We start from the raw sequence: 17,738 nt of genomic DNA, 5'->3' as shown, positions 1-17,738 counted from the left end.
CCGCCCGGGGAGCCCCAAACTTCATCTCGGCGAAAGTACGTGGAGCCCTGCCTGGTCTCGGCTGCCGGGGAGGTGGGGCCTGGGGAGCAGGGGCAGTGGAGGAAGGTACGGGGAGCCAGCCTTCGGTGGATTTATTGAACGTTTCGTGTGCGTTGGTGACCGGGAACAGCAGCCCAGTTGCTCGTTCATCTGGAGAGTTGGGATTTGGGTGTTCCGGCCCCGCAGATCAGTGCCCTCTCACCCCCCACCCCTACCCAAATGCGCGGCGAGTAGAGAAAGTGCTGTTTTAGTGCCAGAGTAGCCTGGAGGAAGAATAGGGGGAGAGGGGGAAGAGGGCGAGGGAGAAGGGGAGAGAGAAGAGGGAGGGAAGGGGGGGGAGAGAGGGAGACAGAGAGAGAGGGAGAGAGAGAGAGAACGGGAGGGAAGAGAGGAGGGGGAAGAGGAGGAGGGAGGCTGTGTCAGGATTTTGCTTGAATGTGGGATTATGTTGTGTCAATAAGTTTAAGGTGGAGAGAGCGAGGCTGAGGGTGGTGGTGGAGGGAGGGGAGGAGGAAGGCCTTGGCCGTTTAAAGTCTTATTTCTGAAGGTAAGTTACGGCTTTGCCTGGTCGCGATGACAGAAAACTTGCAGATCGTTTATCCGGGGATGGGGTCGATGCCTCTAGAAAGAGCTCCCCAGCCCTCTTAAGCCACACTCATGTTACACTGTTATTTGCTGCGATCCGGGTCGCTAGTAAATTACAGAAATCAGACTCGAGGTTTCTTTTCCTCCTCCACCTCGTCTCGCTCACTCACCCTCAGAAATTTATTATCATATTTTATTTATTTTTTTAGTATTGTATGAAACTTAACGTAACTGAGACCGAACCCGAGTCCTGTAATTTACAAGGACCCTGAATCCCAGAATCTGGAACACGTTTATGTGTGAAATAGCCGCGATCATTTCTGCTAAATGAGTAAGGTAAAACGAAACGATGCAAAAAGCTAAGACACAACATGTACGACAGAGGGGGGGGGGAGAGGGAGAGACAGAGAGAAGCTATTTTTTGCTTTCCTTTCTGTAGGAAGGAAAATAAAGCGTGCATTCCCTTTCCTTCCCGGTGTGTAGGGTCTAGTCAATATTTTAACTGTCTGTGGACAAATTAGTCCAGGTGGATCTTGTTGAAAAGTTTCGCGAGGTGGGGTGGAGGTGGGGGGGGGGGCGAAGGGGAAGGTGGGTGGAGGTTGTGGGGGATGGGGACGGAGCGAGCTCTGCCTCTGCTAATGGTCATTGGCCTGGGGCTTTGAAACCATTGCCTGTCCTGCTAATGACACGTCCAGTTCTCTTCTCCGGGCCGCGGACGCCGGGCTGCCGTTCCCGGGGTGGCTGACTGGGACTGGGGTACTTTACCCGCGCGGGGAGGGGCGTTCTTCGCCATCTCCTGGGGTTGCCCACTCGCGGCGTGGGGGCCCCCACGCGGCCCCCCCGCCCCTGCGCGCCGCCGCCACCTCTGCTCGCGCGACTTTTGTAGGCAGCCGGCGGCCGAGGGGCGCGGGGGGTCCCCGGCGCGGACGTCCCCGCGCGGCCACCCCGCGTCCGGCCCCACGCGCTCTGCGCCGCGCGGTCCAAGCCCGGAATGGCAGCGCCGGGCCGGGCGCCGGCGGTGCCTCCCTGGGGGGCAGCGGAGGCAGAGGCAGTGGCGGCGGGATCTTCGCCGGGGCCCGCGGGAGGAGGAGGAGAAGGAGAAGGAGGAGGGGAAGAAGGAGGAAGAGGAGGAGAGGGAGGCGTTTTCTGCCCAGACCGTCGCCAGTTCGAGCAGGCACGGGCACGGGGACACCCCACTCGTTGCTCCTCCGTTATGGAAAGGTGTTTAGCAGACTTTTACGCCCGGAGTGTGGTATTTGCACTTCATTTTTTCCTCCCCCCTCTTTCCCAAAGCAAGATGGACTCTATTCCCTTTCTCTTTCTCCCTCTGCCTCTGCTTCTGTCTTGTCAGCCTTTAAGATCGACATTTTGTACTAAGATGCAAACTTGATGGTGACCAGCAACAAAGCCGGGGTGGGATCCCTCGCTCTCTTCCTCCCTCCTTGTTTCCTAGCTCCCTCCACCCCGACCTCACAGACCTGGTGGCCCTGCACTTGCCGCTGTGGGCTTTGGTGAATGTGTTTTCCCCGGTTGGTTCCTATCTCCAATCTGGGGATTGTGACCCGGACTGGGTGTTTGGGAGACGGCTGTGGCCGCCCAGGTCTGAAAGGCTGAGGGCTTCGATACCTGGACCCGCTGCCGCCGCGGTGGCACCTCCCGCCTGCTCCTGGGCAAGGCGAGGCTTGGGCTGCCTATCGATCCTTATGATTTGGTTACTGGTGTATTTGTCCTGGGGGTGGTGATCACTTGTGCAAGTTGATGAATGATCGCGGTGTGGGTTTTGCGTTTGCAGAATGGATCAACTTTCTGCTTTGTACATATGGGGAGTAGGAAGCGAGGGTGCTGGAGATACCCTAGAATGCCAGTTGGGCTGTCCCCCAGCCTCTGCCCTTTGAATACGGGGAGCTTCTTTGCCTTCTGTTCCCGCAGTTCTCCAGTGTGGGGGGGTGGTGGAGAAAGGGGAGGGGTTAGTGGGAGCTGGACTCCTAGGTTTTGGTACCCTTTCTTCGTAGATGTTACAGGACTTGGGACTGTACTATTGTAAAACCCTGCCATACTGATGATGTACCTTTATTTGATACTTTATAGGTCACTATCATATGACAAAGGCTTTGCTGCAGTTCAGCAGTTCATCTTCCTCCCTGTGTACTTTCCATTCGCCTTCCTGGGTAAGTATGCAAACTCTTCATACAGGGAAGCTGGATGACAATTAGTAATGACATAAGGGTCTTTATCGTTCACATAGGAAGATGCTTTATTGGGGTTACAGCACCCCAGAAACCTTGTCTCACTCGAGTTTACCACAGCATAAGTCAGTTTATGATTCTTAGTGTTTAGAATTCAGCTGTGAGTTATTATTAAGATAGTAAATGTTCATTTTGTGTTTATCTACAAGTAATTGTCATTTCAAAACTTATTTTCAAATAGGCATTTTAATTTATAATGAAATTTTACATAGCGTTGAAAGTCTAGTAAATGTAATGCTAGACAATACTATAGGAAGATTGCAGCGTATACTCATACGCTGGAAAGAATTATTGAAAACCCAATGAAGCATTGTGCAGAAGGCCTCTCTAATTATAGTGACTGACATTTGCTTACTCTCTCTCAAGTTCTCTTTCTTGAGTAACCTGTGGTGTTTGTAACAGTTACTTTTGGGGTGGGGAAAGGTGGGGTTGGCAGTGTAGTAAATCTAGCGTTTAGGGCACTAGTTTGATTCAAAATTGATCATAATTTCTTTCAAAACTTACATGTTTGGAGAAATTAGGAACAATTCGGTAGCCTGTAAATCTAATAAACAATGACTTTGAGATCTGTCGTTAAGTACCTTTTTCAGATATATGACTCCCAAGTGGAAAAATCTGCAAAATATGTGTGGGACAGTAAGTGTGTGGAAAATTTGTGAGAGGTAACAGTGTGGATAAGAACTGAGGGTTTATAGAGTGTTTGAAAGCAGCACAATGAGCCTAATCTGCAGAAAACACCTTGTAAGTTTGCCCCTCCGTTGTAAAGGAACACCCCAGGTACTCTGAGTTGTTGATGTTTGGAAACTAGTACTAAATTGTGTAAATCAGCTGTAGTGCTTTGTAATCTTACCATAGTGAATTTAGAGATTGTATTTTGTGAATGAAAATGAACTTACTTTTCCTTGAAAGGAAATTTGGAGACCTCGTCTATGGCATTTCCTGGATTGCTGAGATATTGTGTACATTAACAAAATTCTTGTCTTAGTATTAAGGGTATAAAATTGTTGTCTTAGTATTGAGTTAGAGGACTAGACCTTTCTGGTAGTGTCCATCTGGTAACAAAATATACTTTTGTATTATTGAGGACTTTAGATAATCTGTGTAAGTTTTGCATCGAACATTTAGACAGTCTAGAGGACTTTAGATAATCTGTATATGTTTTTCATCGAACATTTTTTTATGGCATATAAATTATATGGCATATAAATTATAAGCATTACTGCTTATAATTAGGTGGTTTGTTCAGTTACCTCAGAATACATCACATACATAGCAGGCCAATCAGAATGGTCAAAATGAGAAGGTTCTGTAAGATGAATTTAGTGCACACTGAAATACATGGATTTCATTGTCTTTGAGTTTTTTTTAAAGCTTGTTTGAAAAGTTTCATTTTTGGCAAGAGTATTCAAAATGCATTCTTGATTACTAAACACCACATTTATGCTGTTAGACATATTATTTTGTTCATTGCAACATTTTCATTCATAAAAGTTCATTGCAAACTTTTAATATTACTTCTTTCCCCATGGAAATGTATTTGACCAATTCAAAAATTAATATGAGAGGTTAGTAATGTTGAGAATAAAAGTCTGATAAGTGCTTGTAGTTCTTTGAGATATCAAGTGACTGCTTCATTAAAACAATATTTTCAAGAACAGTCTTGGACTTTGAAGTCAGTGAAGTAGTTCTGATAGTGTAAATCTTGTAATAGTGATCTAAAAAAAGTCATTTTGACAATGAATTGCCAGTTATTGGCATCTAAAATGTATTTATTAGATTTGAGACTTACTTATCAAAATAAGAATTTGAAGAAGTTTTTGCTTCTCCATTTCCAAGTGTTTCTAAACTTCCCATTTTATTATTCTGCATGTCTCTGTTAGATTCTGAAACTGAAGCCTTAATTTGCATTTCACATTTAATGCTAGCTATTGAAAAGGTGGCTCATCTATATTGTTTCCTAGTGTTACCTCTTTGGAGGTACTGAGGCAGTTTTAGGAAAAATCTTTCTCCAGAGACTTAGTTATTTTTTAAAATTTGCAATTTTTGAAACATTAAAAAAAGTATCTTGATCTTTGTATCCATTTTTTTTAAAGCTCAAGGTATATGAGTTTTTTAGATAACTGTGCTTTTAACAGATTTTGAAAATTGTATATATAGCACCTTTGACCTTTAACCTTATAGATCTGATTTTTATACTTAATCCATTGAAACAGATTCATGTAGACATTGAATTTAGAACATATCTTTGAATGAAAATGAGGATGCACATATGATTATGATTGGCCTCTGCTGTAAGTAACTATGTAGTTGATAAGTTTTCTGTATGTTGTAAAAATAAAGAATAGGTCTGAAGATGTTGTGCAACTCATAAAAAATCTAACTCAGTAGCTAAAATATTTATAAAGCCATACTTTTCAGTAAAATTACAGGCAATTTCTAATTATTAGTCATTAGTCAGCCTATTAACAGTATATGTTTTCCTACATTTCATAAAGAACATGGGTAAAAGCAAGGGCTATATTTTTAAGTAGATCTTGTCATGAATTTCAATTACTTTTATATTAGAAATCTTTAATAGAAATAATAAAGGCTTCATATCTCTATACTACTAAAAAAAAACTTTGAGAACAGTTCCATTACAGATGGTCCTTTTTGCTGTACTAAAGGAAGTCCCTGAAATCATTATTAGTGTCTTACAAAAGTATATAAAATGTTTACAATTGTTACATCAGATGCTCCAAATCACTAAATATAGGCATTAATTTTCACATATGACATTGCCACCAACGTGGCATACCTGTGCTTTAAGATTTAACCTTAAGCAGGTGCTTAACTTAAGAGGAAGATACTTTTCTTGAACTTGTACCTTGAAGTCCATCTCATTATTTAACATTTCACCACTGAGGGTACCTTTTGAAATGGGCCTGAGTGGTATCTTTCCTGTATTTTTTGTCAGATTCCTTGTTGTCACTATGAAATGAAAACAAACTCAACTTTACTAAAGACATTGTAATCTTACTGCTTTGTTTTTATCATGTGTCCCAGGGAAATCAGATGCAAGCAGTCCTCAGTACATGAACAACACTGCTATGGAGGGAATAGGTAAAGAGAAAGACTGAGACTGAATGGAGGCTCTTCCAGCTTGAAGATTCTGTGACTGTCATTCAGTCACTGGGTGTTGTACTACCTCAAGGGCAGTCATCACATACTGTGTCTAATTGTTGATATTTCTGTATTTTAAGTCATACCTGTGGAAAGCACTTTTTGAATACAACTTTGCTCAAAGTTCACATGTGATATTATCCTTTAGAAGGCAATTATATTTCCTTGAAATGCCAGTACATCATTTTAAAACTGTACAGATATACCTAGAAAATCCTCATGTATTAATGGGGATCGTTTTCATTTTTTTTCCTTTCAAGGAAACAGGTAAGAACTGAAATAAGTGCCAGTTATGTGAGAGAATGCAAAAGAAGCAAGCCAGTAAAGAATTTCATCTAAAAGTATATATAAATAGAAGATGAGAGAATGAAAGACTTAAAAGATTAAATGTAGACCATGAAGCACTGATATTACCAAATGTACCAAAATGTAAACTTAATAAGTTAAAATATGTAAGTCAGTTTGAGAATCTAGGTAGTGAAATAACTTCAGATAATGAGAAGGTTTGTATAAAATACAAAGTAACAGCTAGGTGTGGTGACTCACACCTGTAATCCTAGCACTTTGGGAGGCGGAGGCCAGTGGATCACCTGAAGTCAGAAGTTTGAGACCAGCCTGGCCAACATGGTGAAACCTTGTCTTTACTAAAAATACAAAAATTAGCCAGGTGTAGTGGTGGGCACCTGTAATCCCAGCTACTTGGGAGGCTGAGGCAGGAGAATCCCTTGAACCCAGGAGGCGGAGGTTGCAATGAGCTGAGACTGTGCTACAGCACTCCAGCCTGGGTGACAGAGCAAGACTCTGTCTCTAAAACAAAACGAAACAAAAAACAAAACAAAAAAAACCCACAAAGTAACAGTTAATGAGAATGAATTGGATTTTAGGAAATCTTAAAAAATTGAAAATATTTAAAAATGTTCATTAAATAATTATAGCAATAGTTAAACATGGTCCTCGGATGAAAAGTTCAGGGAATAAAACAGAAACTCCTGGAGCAGAATAACTGAACTCCTAAAAGGAACATACAAGGTTGCATCTTTTGTAATAGGAATAATTAAAAGGCCAATAACTTACTTTAAAGGAGAAATAAGAATGGGGATAAAAATTATTCAAAACAGCTGTATTTCTTAAATACTTTTGACTGAGGTATATTATAAAAAATACATTTAAGATCCCAATCCACATAAAAGAACTGAACAAGTTTCTTGAAACAGGACAAAGTGCAGTGCCCTCTGATATTTTCTGTTCCCAACTGATCTTTATAAATCCAGTATGTTTCAAGCCATTTTATTAAACAAAAAATACTACATATTATCTACTAAATTGATTTCATGACTTATAGTTTGGAAAACACTGGCCTAGAGTACTTGCTTGCTTTCTTAGAAATGGAGGTCTCTAGGCCTCATCCTTTGATATTCTCATTCAGTGTTTCTGGGGTGGTACCACAGAATTTAGATTTTAGCACATATAGTAAGTGATTCTAAAGCAAGTAGGAGGTCCTCCAACTGACTTTGAGAAACCTTGATATGAAGGACAGATGGCCCAAGACTGGATAGGAGTCATGTTCTGAATGTGGGGCTGAAGTTCATTGACTTATAAGGTGTCTTCCATCTTCACCATTCTTTGGCTGTATTTCAGTGTGTTTGCAATACTGAGAAGGTGTTCATCACCCTCTGTAGATGCTCCTGTAGTAGAAGTTGTAGTACAAGGAACAGAGGCCTTGCCACCAAAGAGCTCTAGGTTCCACTCCTGCTGCCTCTATTGCTTATTAGCTGGGGGACTCTGAGCATGTTACCTCACATCCCTTAAACTTTCATTCTCATATGTGCACAATGGATATGGTAATATTTACCATGCAATAATACAGGGATTACATAAGACGGTGATGAATGTAGGACCCTTATTCACAGTTAGCGCTCAATATATAGTCTCTGTTTTTATAATTACATCTCATCTCACCCCGTCCTCCACTGTTTGAAATTTCTGAAAGCCTTTTAGTTTTTTTTTTTCTCTAAAATGATTCTCACCTCTAGTTGTCATGAAACATTGGTATGTTTTTAACTAGACATGAGGTGCTGGACAAGTAATTTGTTAGGGAAGGAAATAGTAAGAGTAACCAGAAGGAGAAAAGCCACGCACAGCTGAGGCATGCCACGGTTAAGTACGGTGCTCCTTCAGGTTTGGGGAATGATTTTCCCACCTCTTTGGAAAGGTAGAGTATGGGACTAGAAAACAGCTGTTTTCATATTTCAAGGTAGGTCGTTGTCAGCACAGGGCATTCTCTCTGGTGACTGATAGATATTAGAATGTCTTAGAGTATCAGTTCTCAAACTTTCTTCCATCAAGACACATGTGTAATCCCAGCCCTTTGGGAGGCCGAGGAAGGAGGATTGCTTGAGCTTAGGAGTTTAAGACCAACCTGGGCAACATAGTGAGACCTTGCCTCTACTAAAAGGAAAAATAAATTAGCTGGGGGTGGTGGTGTGTGCCTGTAGTCCCAGCTACTCAGAGGCTGAGGCAGGAGGATCACTTGAGCCCACACGGTCGAGGCTGCAGTGAGCTGTGATCATGCCACTGCACTCCAGGCTGGGTGAAAGAGCAAGGTCCTGTCTCAAAAAAACCAAAACAAAAACACATGACCAATGTTCACATATGAGACATTATGATTTCCCCTGGTTAACAGACAGGTAAATTATGCTGTGGGTTGTATAGGTAGTTCACAGTGTGATAAAGCCACTGCTTTTTAAGAAAAAGTCAAGAAATCCTATCAAATTGCAAGCAAGAGTGGTGTTATCTTAATGAAAACTTTGAATATACTTAATATACACATGGAAAATTGTAAATTGTGGTACTTCAGTTGTTCTAATTGGGGCACTCTTCATAAACAATTAAAACTTATCCTTGTGTCAAGGCATGGAGATTGAGAAGTGTTACATAGGTAGTGCTTAGCAAATTGCATTGCACCAAATAGGCACTTGAAAATAGGGGCAAGCTAAGGAGAAGATAAATAGGGAATACATTAAATCCCTGAAATCTCAAACAATGTGAAACCCAAAAGCTAGGGAAATGTAAAGAAAGTACAGAAGACTACAGGTATCAGGGTTTTCAAACTGTACTGTCTTACTCAAATATACGTTGACACAAAAATTTGTTGAAGTAGTCTCAACAATCATTAAATTTGTTTGAATAAATTAAAATTAAGTGACTCTGGTATTTCCTAATTTTTAAGGTTATATTTGCCAGGAACATCTTCCCACTTTGCTAAATTTTAATTTGCCATACATTTTTGATCTCCAGTAAATTAATAAGCTCTGTATATTTTGAAAACGCCTTTGTTCTTTGATGTAATAGTATTGGAAATAGATTCACAATCTTTTATCTAAAAAGCTTGGAAAAGCTAAAAGTTTTTTTTTTTCCTTCAAAAGTGTGACATCAAAACTCATTTGGTACCAAAACCTAACCCAGACTGTCATGGGATTGTTTAAAGTAGTTTTCAAGCCCGCTTAGAATGTTCACATAGCTGGAAATATTAATATTGTTTCGTTGTGCGGTATTATCCTAGATCTAGCTAGGAATGTTATGTAATATGTGCTATAGGTACCATTTTGCCTTTTTAAACCCCACAAAATTCTGAATCCTGAAGCATATCAGGACCTAAGGGTTTTAAATAAGGGATTGTGATCCTATTGCATTAACTTCCTTGGTTGGTAGAGTGAAATTCTCTGATATTACTAACCACTTAACCCAATGAAAAATTATTTTGCTAACTTTGATCACTGATCATTGAACAATTTAAGTTCCTTGCCAGCTAACAAATGATGAAAGATTTTTAAACATTATATATTACCTCAATCAAACTGTCTGCTGAAATCCTGTGGCTCCAAATGTACAGGTGTAAGGCATGAGGATATAGTCAGGTAAGCAAACTGGTAGTCATTGACATCATTTTTACCGTCTGAGTTGAGCCAAGTTAAAGGCTTCTAGGTAAGGAAAGCTTAAACCCATGCAGAACCTGGTTAGTTCACATTTAATTGAACCTTTTATATTCCATTTTGATGTGGTGATTTCTTTGTTGTTGTTTTTAGTTTTATTAAACAGACACACACTAAAATGTGCATAACATTTGAAACCTGTACCATGTTGAAAAATGTTTCATATGTAATGAATGAAATTCAGGCTACTTTCATTAATGGTTTATTGTTATTAGAGGTTATATTTCCTTTATTATATTGCTACCTGCCAATTTTTTTTTTCCGTCTATCAGGAAAATAAAAATAGAACGTGTTTTCTGTGATTTAGTCTGTTCTCAGGTGAGAATGTTTTTAGGTTATATTGTTTTATAGAGGTTCTAGATACCTTTATTTTCAATAATTAATTATGAAATGTTCAGATCTTGCCTTTTAATTTCCTATAAAACTACTTTAGAAAAATGAAAAATATGTCATGGGGAAGAGTCTATATGGCACTCTAGGAACAAAGTAATAATTTTATCTGGTTTGTTATGGTAAGACTTAATTCAATCTTCATTTGATATAGATGGGAACTGTTGATGCTAAAGAATTGTTTATTGATAGGACTTTCATTATTTATTTACATGACTACATTCCTTGGTGTAGGAAAGCCACAGATTAAGTAATTCAGAGGGAGTCTTATTAGCAATGCTGATTCTTTTAATATTACAAATGCTGGCTTGTTTTTCAGCTTTTGGTGCACCTCTCAAAACTCACCCAAGTGTAGAGTTCTCATGGACTGCAGAGGGAATGTGGTGGAGCATGGAACAAAATGAGAAAATAATTCTTTACATCCAGCTGTCAGACTTTGATTATCTTTTGAGTTACTGAAATAATCATTTTCTTCCCTTCCAGGTTTCCCTTCCTTCCTTTTCCTCCCTCCTTCTCTTCTCCTTCCTCTCTCTCATCTCTTTTTTTCTCTCCCAGTCTATTATATTTGGTAATGTGCATCTGTGATACTGCATAAAAATATTTTAGAATAGGGAATAGGGGGTTGAGTTTTCCTTTTTAAAAACACCTTTGTTTGAGTTTAAAGATCGATTTGTAGTTTTTGAATCCTTTTGGTATTTATGACTACCTATATAAAAATTGTTGATAAATGAGCTTCAGACTTATACACATCTCTACATATGAAAGTGTCAGTTAGGAAGGGATTATAAGGAACCTTTAGCAGGGCTCTGTGAAATAAAGGCACCTGTTGTTTTTATGAAATAATGGAAATAAACTCCTTATCCAAACATTTTCAGTTTCAGGTTGATAGAACGACTGCACAGTTTCATTTAAACTTCAGGAAAGTTGAATGCAGTTTGTAGAAGTTTCCCAAAGAGTATTTTACACTGGGAGGAAAGGAGAAAGATAATCTGGACTAAGGCCTGCCTTATGAGGCTCAGTTTTGTTTTTATTACTTTATTTTTCACTACAACTTTCTGATGATAAATACTCAATTTTAATGACAAGGAAACTAAAACTCAGGTTGAATAACTTGTCTGAGGTCGCACAGCTAGTAAGTGATCACGCCAGGCTTAGACTGCCTGTCTGCAGTGCCACAATCTCCTGAGGCTTTTTCTGTATTTACCTGCCATTAGGGCTACATTCCAAGAAGTTAAAAATGAAAGGTTTGGGACAACTTTTAGTTAAGAATTCTCCCCAATTTTTTTTTTCTCCTAGAAGTGAAGTCTTCATTTTCAAGTAATAAGGGTGAAACTCTGTACTTTATCACTTGTAAGGAAAGTTACATGAAAAATTCTCTGACCTGGGGCTTGTAAATTTTCATCTGTAAGATCATTGTCAAAGACTAAACCTTTGTTTATAAACTTAGTATATATTTGATGTTTAGTCAGTTTTGTTTCTAGTTGGTATATCTAGTATAGAAATGTCTATGGCAGCTGTTATTTTTAATATTTATTAATTCCTCTGGTATATCAGTAGAAATTATTTGTTCTTTCATGAGAAGTTGAGTCTTCCTAGCTGAATATATCGTTTGTGCTTTGGTCCTTTTTTTTTTTTTTTTTTTTTTTTTTTTTTTTTTTTTTTTTTGAGACAGAGTCTTACTCTGTCACCCAGGCTGGAGTGCAGTGGCACAGTCTCTGCTCACTGCAACCTCTGCCTTCTTGGTTCAAGCAATTCTTGTGCCTCAGCATCCCAAGTAGCTGGGATTACAGGTGCGGGTCACCACGTATGCCTAATTTTTGTATTAATATTTTTAGTAGAGACAAGATTTTGCCCTTTTGGCCAGGCAGGTCTTCAACTCCTGGCCTCAAGTGATCAACCTGCCTCAGCCTCCCAAAGTGCTGGGATTACAGGCGTGAGCCACCATGCCCAGCCTGTGCTCTGTGTTTTTAAATACTTAATCAGTGAATATATTTTACTAAAGGAATCAACAGTATAACATGCATAGTGTTATAAAATGGTTACTTCTGACATTTGCTTTGAAAGACAATTCCATATTAGTGGAAAAATTAATAAGCAGATTCATGGCCTTCACTTCAGAGTGCCTGATCAAACATGAATCAGCTGTAGGGTCAGTCAGCAGTTCTAATTCATCATTTAGGAAGTGATTTAAGGGTGCTTTTAATTTCACCTAAGGAACTTATTTCTGCTGTGCTAAGTGGAAGAGATTTCATAAATGATACTTTTGTATACGAGTAGCCAAACATTTTGAAAATACAGCATAACATGTTGCTTTTTTGTACTAAGAGCCCTATTCTGAAATTAAAATCTTTTATCTTTGCAAATTCAGCAAAGTCAGAGCCTAATTCAGATATGGAAGATTAAAAGTTTGTCTTTTTTTTTAAACTGGCTTTTCTTTTTCCCTGATCCATGAAACATGGAAATAGGGTGTCTATTTTAGCAAAGTAGCTTTTGTGGATGATGATCTTACTAAGAGTGTGCTCTTCTTGCATTGTTTTAGCTGAATAATGCTTTTCTGAAGGTGCTGGTCTTCCGTTTTTGTGTTTCGTTCCCCCCCAGTAAAACACCATTCACATTGGTTGGTAAACTGAAGTTAGTTTAAACTTTATGTCATTTGACACCTTTCTTTCTGCTTTTCTTGGGTGATATTCGAAGAACATTTTCCAAATTAAATAATTAGGTCAAGTGTTGGGGAGGCTAGGGTAGCAGAAACTATTACCAATCTTTTTGGCATTCATCGATTGAGTGCCCACAGAGTGCTGGTGCTTGACCTAGACTTTGGAGATGTAAAGATGAATACGGAACAACCCTTGTCCTCAAAGCAAACATGTTCTACTGGCTGGAAAAGGCTAGTTGATGTAAATATCTATCATATAAATTAATCTGTGCTAATTGTTTTAATAGATATCGTATGAAATAGTGCTGAGTAAATATCTGAAAAACTGGCCAGTTCCAGCATAGGAAGTAGACCTTAAAATATGGGATGAGTTTCTTACTGTGGCATTGTGTTTGCCCATTAAGTTCGTAAAACTAATTTGGCCTAAGCATTACAGTGAATTTTTAAAAATCAGACTTCTAACAATAATTTCATTTTTATTTAAATAGTAGTTCATCCTTTTGGCTTCTGATATTTTAAAAGGCCACTGACATTTTTTGGATAAAGCTTTAAACTTATATTAAAATTATATTTCAGTGAAGTGTTTTGGACTTCCTTTTTATTTATTGCTGTTAACATCACAATGTGTAAAGACAACATGATTGATTGAACCAATGAGAATTGTTCAGCTATATCACATTCGAAAGAGCATTCTACACATAACAAATAATGTTAAAAGCACACTTAATAGATAGTAAGTTTGAGCTAGATGTACAGGGGTCCAAACCATATGCCAATAAAAATATTACAAACTACTATAGCTGATACTTTTAGTTAAATAAATTATACTGATTGGGAGTATATTAATAAGAGTTATAGCCCAACATGGGATTCCAAAACGGTGAAAATGTGTTTTCCTATCTTGAGGACTAATAGATTACAAATTATGCTCAAAGCTTCCATCAAGCAGTTTTTAGGTTTTCCAGGATGTCTTCAACCTGTGCTTACAGTTGTGTTTTGTCTTGTGGTTTAGTAAGCCATGGCCTGGAGAACACCCATGAGTTTGATCAGTCTTCTCTTTTATGCGTAGTGATCTAGGTCTGGTCTTTGATTCATGACTTTTGTGTTTGTTATACCTCAGCATGTATGTGTTTTCACTCAGTTTTATTTGTGGCCCTTAGTTGACTGGTCACTTCTGGACATCAGCCCGGTTTAGATTAAAACTTTGTTTCTGAAATATTGTGTTCAGTGTTCCAGATGCCAGTGTGCTTTAATAACAAATACATTCATATGTGAAATCATAAAGAAGAAGCTGACCTGGGAAGAATTTTTTCAAAGCTCACATCAGTAATAACTCCAATGTTTACCTTAAAGCAACAAAGAGAAACGGAGACACATGGAATAGTAACTGTGAGTCTTTCTTCCTTCTTTGTCTTGGGGCTGTTTGACATCATAGAAGCACAACCATTCCCATCTTGTTATGTACCGGTCTTCATGGTAATAAGAACTTCTTTTTAAGTTTTGCATGTGGACATGCGTTCTTATCTCATTGGGTGTAATACATGCTTAGACCCAGAGAACATGTTCAGGTTATCATAAGACTAGGGTTTTTTTATGTTAATAATTTTCTACAGGTAATCTCTGCATGAGTGATGCAGATTCATACAAATTTTTTTGTAGTTTTCCAAAAATCAGTCTTGAGGAATGGGATCACACATGAGCACAGAGTTATACATTTGAGGACCTGGTCTCACGTATATGGTGATGTGTTTACTGCATAAGGAACTGTGATCATGAATCAGTTGCTGTTTCTTTTACTTTAATTTTTTAAAAATATGACCTTATATGGTCATTTCTGATCTATATATTTCAAAAACAGCTAGATGGCTTTTAAGTCTAGTATATCCTTAAGAATTAGGATGATCTGTACTTTTCTTCATTAAATAGATGTTTTTCTGAAAAGTTTTGACTTAGTTTTTCAAATAGAACTGTATTTTTTTGATATACTGTAATTTTAGAATATCTCATATTTATTTTTAATTGATCTTCAATTAGCAGTGGCTGTTGGTTTTACAGATGGAGGCTTTAATGTTTCCAGGTCTCAATATTAAGTAATCAATGGTCTATAAAGTATACATAAGGGAGCTTTGAAAAGGATCACAGGAACACAGTACTAATCATTGTGTGAAGAGGAATAATCTTTTTTTTGTTGTTTGTTTGAAGCTGGGTCTTACTCTGTTGTCCCAGCTAGAGTGCAGTGGTGTAATCATAGCTCAGTGTATCCTCAAACTCCTGAGCTCAAGTGATCCTCTTGCCTTAGCTTCCAAGCTGGGACCACAGGAACATGCCACCACACCTGGCCATTTTTTTTTTTTTTTTGAAATGGAGTCTCGCTCTGCCACCCAGGCTGGAGTACAGTGGCCAGATCTCAGCTCACTGCAAGCTCCGCCTCCCGGGTTTATGGCATTCTCCTGCCTCAGCCTCCCGAGTAGCTGGAACTACAGGCGCCTGCCACCTCGCCCGGCTAGTTTTTTTTGTATTTTTTAGTAGAGACGGGGTTTCACCGTGTTAGCCTGGATGGTCTCGATCTCCTGACCTTGTGATCCGCCTGTCTCGGCCTCCCAAAGTGCTGGGATTACAGGCTTGAGCCACCGCACCCGGCCCAATTTTTATTATTTATTATTTTTTTAGTAGAGATGGGGTCTCACCATGTTGCTCAGGCTGGTCTTCAACTCCTGGGCTCAAGTGATCCTCCTTCCTCGGCCCCTCAGAGTGCTGAGATTACGGGTGTGAGACACTGCACCTGTCTAGAAGCAATGTTTAGTAAAGCAATAATGTTGCTTTATCATAATGTCCTTTATCATAACTGTTTGGTAATTCTGGGTACAATATATTGAATTATCTTTAATTTTTGCAAGATATAATTATTGAAGACCCATAATATATAAAGCTGGTTTAGGAATTCTGGAGCTTGCAGAATAAAAAAGCCAGCAGCTCTGGTCTCAGGATATTTCTAGTATAGTAGTGACATACATATACCAAATGTGAAATAGAAAGTAAACATGCCATTATATCCGTGAGTTGCAGGGATGATGAGTGTAGGGTGATGGGTGATTAGGGAGGGAAAATTGGGATGGAATTGAACTTTGAGCTTTGGTTATATAGCTAGATGTCTAGGAATCCTTGCAAAATGCTTGCTTAATCTATCAGAGAGAAAGTAGACCAGTGGAGGGCCCAGGCTAACCCCACCTGGGCCAAACAACTCGCCCCAAATGTGTGATTATCCAAGTCAGTGACCCTCCAGACTTTTAAAATGCTGTTCCCCTCAGTGGAAGAATTTGAGCATGTGTTCCTTGATATGTCTACATTTCTTTATAAATTATATATACTAGGCTATTAATATAGTATGTGTATATCGAAATATAAATGACTTAGAAATGGAAAAAGATAAGATGAATTGAATATAAATAAAAGTTTAATATTTTCCTGTCACTCACTCCAAGTAGACTGTCTTGTTCATGTTTTTGGTGTTCGAGAATCTCACTTTGGAGACCACTGGTCATTATTGAGCAGTGTCATCCAAAGTTTAAGTAAGTTTCATGAGACCTGGGACTTAGTTTTGTTCACTGCTTTATCTCTAGCACCTAGGACATGGTAAAAGCTCAACAGATACTATTAAATGAGTATGTAGAATTAGGCTGGTTGATAAGGGATGAGAGCAGTCTAGCTCAGCGTGGGGATCTGGTAAGAATTGGGACAATTTTTGTTCACTGTTCTATCTTCTATGCCTAGAAAAGTACCTGCCAAATAGTAGAGACTCAGGATATATTAGTTGGACAGTGTTTATGTAGTTCAGTATGAGGGATCTGGCAGAGGCCATAGACTTATAGACATGAAAAGTTAAGTTCTAGAAGCTCCCCTAAAGCAGTACAGCATATAGAGATAGACTAACTATGGGTAGGCAGAAAGATACAGCCCATGGGGGTCAAAGTGTTAGCAAGAACATTTCTGAGGAGTGGCTTTGGTGACCTCATATCTTAAGGCAAAAACTGTGACCATCTTAAGCAATAAGATCAGGATCTTAATCATGTTTGTATCCCAAGTCCTAGGATGCAGTATAGTAGGTGTCTAATAAATTTTTTTGTTGAATCTAATTACTCTGTTTTATATTAATGCTATGTACTGGGTATAGGAGGCCCTGAGCCTACTGGAATGGATCAGCATCAAGATCAGAGGCCTGTAAATGAATCCTGTTTCGAATGAAGCAAAGCCAGTGATTCTGGAATTATATGTAAAAAATTATTTTAAGCCCTGCCTGTGTAGAGGTACTCTAGTGACCAAAATTGCCAAATGATATTATGTGTATATTTCTTTAAAGGTTGCTATTAATGTACTTTTATTAACATATTACCCTTTAAGAATGTGGAGTTTATGATTGAATTATTTCATGTATGCTGCTATCCTGTTCCTTCTTCCCTCATCACTAAAGTTGGGATATGGCCTGGAGCACCTCAACCTGTACTATTAAAATTAGTACTGAATTTGTTTATAAATATATAAAACAGGGTAGTTTATGTATTCGCTCCTCTTTTTGGAATTTTTTTGCTGAGACTTCCTTTTTAAAATGATGGTAAAAATTCTTATTTTATGGTCATAAAATAAATCTGTCATGCACATACTTGAGCATCA

General features: G+C 38.8%; 1 protein-coding gene across 3 annotated transcripts in view; it reads left to right on the top strand.

The window, feature by feature from the left end:
* LOC105477538 (BBX high mobility group box domain containing) overlaps nt 1-17,738 on the top strand; it is a 269,896-nt gene that overhangs the window by 650 nt on the left and 251,508 nt on the right. For all 3 annotated transcript variants that reach the window (XM_071092481.1, XM_071092474.1, XM_071092475.1), the window contains exon 2: nt 2,713-2,792. The gene's annotated coding sequence lies outside the window, so the exon portion shown is untranslated. The remainder of the gene's footprint in view (nt 1-2,712; nt 2,793-17,738) is intronic.

The sequence above is a fragment of the Macaca nemestrina genome, chromosome 2 (assembly GCF_043159975.1).
Source record: "Macaca nemestrina isolate mMacNem1 chromosome 2, mMacNem.hap1, whole genome shotgun sequence".
NCBI lineage: Eukaryota > Metazoa > Chordata > Mammalia > Primates > Cercopithecidae > Macaca > Macaca nemestrina.
The sequence above is the reverse complement of the archived record's forward strand: the minus strand, read 5'-3'. Positions and strand labels throughout refer to the sequence as shown.